The following is a 6,600-nucleotide window of genomic DNA, read 5'->3' on the forward strand; positions in this document are numbered from 1 at the left end:
TTGCTTGTGGATGGAGCTGAAAAGCATAAGTGGCCTCAGCACAGTGGTTTTGGGGCTCACGATCCCTTTTTAGTGAAGTGGGTGAAAGGAGAAAGCTCGGGTTTGGACATGGGAACCACTGGGATACCGGGGCTTCCCACCCAAATGTCAGGGTTCTGCAGGAGAGGTGCCTGCAGAAGCATGTTGACAACCTGGTGCTTTAGGGAAAAAACATCCCTGATTTGTAGCAATTGTTTATTTCTCTGGTATAAATTCTCCTACCTGATTCCAAGTACCAGTTAGTAAAACTTCTGAATGGTTCACAATCAACTCCCAGAGCTGTCTGTCCTCTGTACACCGCTGGGAGTGAGTCACTTTGTGGATCACCACTAGTGGATCCCAGCAGATGCGGGGGTGGGGGAGTGAGGGTGAGCTTGTGCGTCTTGCCACACAAGAGGACTCTCAGCCTCTCCTCATTCCCCACCGCAGCCTGTCAGCACAGGGGAGAACCTGGGGGGATGCAGACTTCTGTTTTATGCCCTTGGCCACCTCTCAGGAGAAAACCAGAGCAGACAGTCCGGAAATATTCAGGGAGAAACTCAGGCGTGGGCAGCAGGGGCCTGGGAGTCAGTGAGCTGTGGTGTCTTGTCCTGGGCACCCCGCCTGATGCAGGGTCTCCAAGAGCAGCGTCAGGACATGTCCAGAGTCACATGGGCCGGGGAAGGACAGACGAAGGGCTCACAATGGAAGTACCTGCTTTGGGAGCGTCAGCTGCCAAGGACCAGCTGGCTGGGCAGTTCAGATTCTTCAGGGATACAGGTTTGTGTGGGACCCAGGAGACTCGCGTGCATCTCCATGCAAGTGGCTTCAGTGCTTGAGGGGAGGAATGCATTATTTACTGTGGGATGAATGAACTATTTCATTAAGTGATGCAAGCTGCTTTTGGAGTAAAAAATGGAGAATTAACTAAAAATAAGTGAAGCAGTGAAATTCAGCCACAAGGACATTCATGAATAATTAAGGGACCGACACACGCGACTGTATTTCAAGGGGACTCTCATCTCCACCTGTCGCTTTTCCCTGCGTGGCACAGGCAAGACTTTGTTTTTCAGCATGAAGAGTCTCTCAATTAAATTTATTTGTCAAGCAGGCGAGATGCATTTGTGTTTACTCCAGCTCCCATTGTTACAAACTTTGCAATGTCTTCTCTGAAAAAATGCTCCTTTTCTGCTCAAAAGAGCTGGATTATTGCTTTTCCTCTCTTCCACTGTGAGGAGGAAATGCTACGAGTTCTTTGTCAGGTAATCAATTATCCTCCTTAAAGGATCCCTGAAGTCATCATCTGAAAATTATAGCCTCTGAAAAATACTAAAATGCCCACTTTAACATCCCGTCGCGTGTCAGAGTGAGTTTCCCTCCCCCTCAGAGTCACAGAGCCCGTCGGTTGCCTGTGTTAATGATCTCTGACTCCAAATGCGGTCACTTCCTGCCACTTCTGGGGGTTCACTGTTGACACCCTGTCTCCTTCAGCTTCTCAGAAGCCCTGTAATGATGCCCAATTAGTAACGCAGCTTCCTCTTTCCTCCATCTCATTCCAATTGCTCTGATATATGTCCCTTGATGATATGCCCACCAGGCAAGTCATCTGTACCTGTGTGTGGAGTAGGAAGCTCTCAAGTTCAAGGTCCCTGGCAGGTAAACAACGCAGTTTCAAGTTCAGGGACATCCTCCTCAATCAACATCAACTACTCCAACAAGAGCACAAGACCTTGGTATAATGGTGGTAGCAGACAATTTATGAGCGTATCAGCATAATAATCCATGGCCCCTGATCTGTATCAGTCTGAAATTAGAAACCGTTTAAGAGATGTCAGGAAAACATGGCATGACCCCCTCCTCCTCCTCCTACCATTTGACTTGGACTCATTCATGTACGAAATTGAGTTCTTGTGATGGGGAAGTATTAAAGATCCTGTGTAGGCAAATTAATATCATGGAACCAGAGAGCGGAAACAGGTTATTAAATGTCCCCTAATTTGCCCTCCTTCCAACAGGCAGAGAAAACACACAGAAGACTTAGATGCACGTATGAGTTCATGTCCTAGAATTCATGACAACCAGCATAGACTGAGAAAGTAGAGCTGGGTAGAGGTCCAGATAATTGGGGTTAAAAAGACTGTTATTAAGATAAATGGTGATGGTTGAAGACTTGACTTGGGGTGGTGAGCACACAATATGGGGCACAGATGATGACTGTGGATTGTGCACCTGACACCTGTATAATTTTGTTAACTGGTGTCACCCCAATAAATTCAATAAAAAAGACCTATTAGAAACATCATACTCATTCAGGCACAGGTTGTAGATTCTGCCATAGTTTATCTATCCTGTCACCTTGTGAATGAACCTCAAGGCTCATGTCAACACTGAGTGGACTTGTCAAAGCATCTTTGAAATTCCCTGAGTCAAAGGCAGGTTCAGGTCCCAGTCCTGCCACCACCTGTGAGCGGGGCAGATGGTCTTCTTTCTCAGGGAACCTCCTGGAATCTGTATTTGAATCTATACTGATGTTTTTTTCTTAGTGGCACATAAAACAATGATCCATCCTCTGATCAATTCTGTCTTAAATGTGTGAAATGCAGTATCATCTGCCATCGGCCAGTTTGGATGAAGGTCAGATGTGACTGTATGGGTTGAGAGGCTTTTGTAAATTATAAAATGTCGTATGGTGGTTTGTCCCCACTCTGCCTGGTGAGTGTCCCTGGCTGACACGCCTCCTCCAGGCCTCAAGTTCCTCATCCTTTGCCCAAGGACGGAGGACTGGGCCCGAGATGTTGACATCGACTCTGCTGGGTCTCAGGAAAGCCGAGGCCCGGGAGCGTGCTGGGCCACTGTGAGCAACGTTGTCCCCGATGAAAGCGAGACAAACCCCAGATGGGACATCTCCAAGGTGCCTCCTTCAAGACCTGACTTTCCAGGGTGGCTTAGGGGTTTCCCTAGGACTTAGGAGGGGCAGCCGGTAGAGGCTGGCAGTGCACACCTCCAGGGGCACCCGTGACACTTACCCCGGTGGGAACAGGGACCCCTGGGGGTGTGTGGCAAACAATCTGTATGATCCCATCTGCCGGCCTCAGCGCCGCTCTTCAGGGCGTGGGGGGCGATGCCCTGAAAACATGCTGCTGGCACCGAGCCTGATGGGCCCGGAGGCGTGAGACCCCTGCAGAGAAAATGGGAATCTGACAAATGACACCGTTTCCCAGGAAATGTTGGCAGCGAGACGTGTGTGTGCTGGCTGCGTGTACGCAGGCAGGCACAGCGAGTAATTTGTTCCTGATCTAACCGTGTTGTGGGCAATTTAAGGGATGGTCTGCGGCCAAGTGGACGGTCCGGCTGGGCACCGGAGGTGGGGGTCTTCACGTGACCCACTGAGCTGACGTGTTCCAGGCACTGACCCCGGCGCTGGAGCCCCAGTGGGGACCGAAGTGTGCCGAGGACGTGATGAAAGGCATTTGTATCCATTAGCCTCAGCTTCTGGCTTGATATGCTCAGAACCTGTAGCTTTTTTATTTTCTAAATAAAAAATCACTTTTATTATAGAAGTGATAAATTGTTAATGTAAAAATAAATAATCCCATGAGCACAGCCTTGCAGCATTTCTAGAGTCCTGAGAGCTGCCTTTTCCATACAAACGTCCATCTGTGTCCCCTGTCCTGGCCCCCTGCCTCTGGAGGGAAGCTGTCATTATTCCAGCGTTCAAGGCCCACGGTGGTCTCATCCCAAGTGACATGGGGAAACAGGGGTCACTTCTGCCTGCCTGCAACCCATTTCATCTTCCTGAACCTCCTGGACTTCAGTTGGGAATTGGCCCTTTCCTGTGAGGGAATATTGCAGGGTAATAATTCCTGCTGACACCTCCCATCATGAAACCTGAGGGGTGAGCCCCTCCTTCTCTTACTTTGGTTTCCTGAGGGGTGGGCACTGGTCTAAATCTGTCCCCTCATATATGCTCTTCCCTGGGACTTGAGCAAGTGAGGGGAGGAAGAGGGAAGTGACGGAGGTCACCTCTCCCAGGTCCGCGTCTTGATCAGTGATTTCCAGGTGTAAGATGCTGCTCCTTGACCCCACATTTCCTGTGGTTCCCTCCTGGTCTTCCTTGTCTCAGCCTCTCCATGGGGCCTGAGATCCTGCAGAAAAAGCCCACGGTGCTCACGTCATCCAGGTAGGTCTGTACTGCTCACAGTCCAGAGCCTCAATTGCACCATGTCCCCTTTGTCTGTCCAGGCAAGTGCACCCCTCGCTCCCCTCCCTCCTTCCAGAAGGAATGATAACTCTATGGTGCCCATTTTTAGCAGGATCCCTCCTTTGAAACTCGGAGGCCTTGTCTCAAGGGCAAAAAACAAGGGGTCTCCAGGAGATAACTTTGGGTTGTGTGGGGCAGACACCCAGTTGGGTCAGCTGGATGGCCAGGACACAGGACATCTGCAGGAAGTAGGAGGTGAGGCCCAGGCTCAGAAGGGCAGGACCCAGACCTGAAGGCTGTCAGGATTCCAGGTGGCCACTCTGCCATTTCCTTGGAGTTTCATGTCCCCGCTGGCCATTTATTTCAATCTTCTCTTCTTTCTGCCTCTCTGAGGTCATGGCTCGAAAGGATGGCCCCTTTGTATGTCTTCTTAATTCTATGACCTTAAAGAGATTCTGGTTGGTCTCAATCAGATCATGTGCTCTGTGCCCATCCAATGAGCTCTGCACAGGAGTTTGGGTCAAACCCAGCTGCTGAGGCCACACCTGTGTGTGTGTGGAGGCGCGTGGCTCACAGGTGTCCACTCAGAGCCCCAGGGCTTGTGCCAGCCTTGGGGGTGACGCATGGGTCATCGACACACAAATCTCCTTCACTAAATGGCTGAATGGATTAACATGGCCCCCCTATCAGGGGAATTAACAAGTTACTTTTTAATAAATGACCTCTTTGGAATGTGTTACAGGGAGAAAGATGATCTCTGGTTCTTACAGCAAAAGTCTGTTTCCCTCTGACAAAAGGACTGATTTGTAGCACTTATTGTCAACCATTAATTTTACTTCTATGGGATGAACTCCAGAAGAATATTTCTTTCATGTGCCTATCAAATTATAGGTGCTTTTGAGCAAGAATTTTTTCATAAACCATATGCCTAGCTAACCCTCACTAATGTGAGAAGTTTCAAAAAATCATTAGATTCCCTCCCCTATGTCTGCCCTCCCCCGTGAATTGCAGAGCATGTGAAATTGTGATGGGGATGATGTCAGAGCTCAGGGTTCTGTATTCACGCAGAAATAGCCCACACAAGCCTGGCTTTTCCAAATCACACCAATCTTGGATTTTTTTAGTTTTGTTTTAAATCTGGATTTTTTTTTGGTTTCATTTAAATAAAGGGAGATATAATATCCATACCATAAAAGCTGCCTTTTTAAAGTATACAATTCAATGGTTTTTAGTATTTACAAGGTGTGCAAAAATCACTATTAATTCCACAACATTTTCATCACTTCAAAAAGAAGCCCAACCACCCTAGAAAATCAATCACCAATCAACTTTCTGTTTCTCTGAGTTTTCTTGCTCTGGACATTTTATATAAATGGAATTATACATTAGGTGGCCTTTTGTGTCTGGTTTCTTTCACTTAACCTAATATTTTCAAGGTTCATCCATGTTGTAGCATGTAGCAGTACTTTATTCCTTTTTAATGACTGAATAATATTTCATTCCATAAATAACTTTTTAGGGTTTAAGTGTAGAACAAGTAAAATTACCTTAAACAACTAAATAAACAAATGAACGTAAGGTGTCATATCCCTGAAGAATCCAGAGGTGTGGTGGGCAGAATTCTAAGATGACTCCTAGTCATCTTCACCCGTGTATGATCTTTTGCCCTTCAGTGTGGTATAACCCATAAATATGATGAGAATTTACTCCTGTGATTATGTGATGTTGTAGCACAAAGGGCTTGTGCAGATCTGATTCAGTTTATTAGTTGACTTTGAGTTCATCAAAAGGAAGACCTGACCTAATCACACTAGCCCTTTAAAATTGAGTCTGGGGATCAGAGGCAGAAGAAGTTGCATATTTAAAGCATGAGAGGTATTCAACACACCATTGTTCTATTGAAGATGAAGGTACCCACATGGCAAAGAATGTGGGAGACCTCTAGGAGGTGCTGGTGGTCCCTGGTGGATGCCCGGCAAAAACACAGTCACCTTAGTCTTGATGCCAATGACATGAACTAGCTTGGAAGCACTTTTTGCCCTCAGAGCCTCCATGGTTCCTTGAACATGGAATATTTCTCCAGGCATTTAGTTCCTCTTTGATTTCTTTTACTGGAGTTTTGTGATTTTCTTTATACAAGTATCATACAAATTTATAAAAATTTATACCAAAGTCGGACTTCCGGCCAAGATGGAGGCGTAGACAGACACGCTGCGTCTCCCTCCACAACTAAGAAGGAATACAACTGCCTCAAAACTAGAAACAACCAGAAATTCCAGAAAATCAAACTGCATGGAAGTCCAGCAAACAAAGATATAAAGAAGAAATACTCATCCAGACAGGTAGGAGGGGTGGAGCCGGGGTGGAGAGGACGCGGTATG

The sequence above is a fragment of the Furipterus horrens genome, unplaced genomic scaffold, assembly GCF_987537825.1.
Source record: "Furipterus horrens unplaced genomic scaffold, mFurHor1.1.pri manual_scaffold_8, whole genome shotgun sequence".
NCBI lineage: Eukaryota > Metazoa > Chordata > Mammalia > Chiroptera > Furipteridae > Furipterus > Furipterus horrens.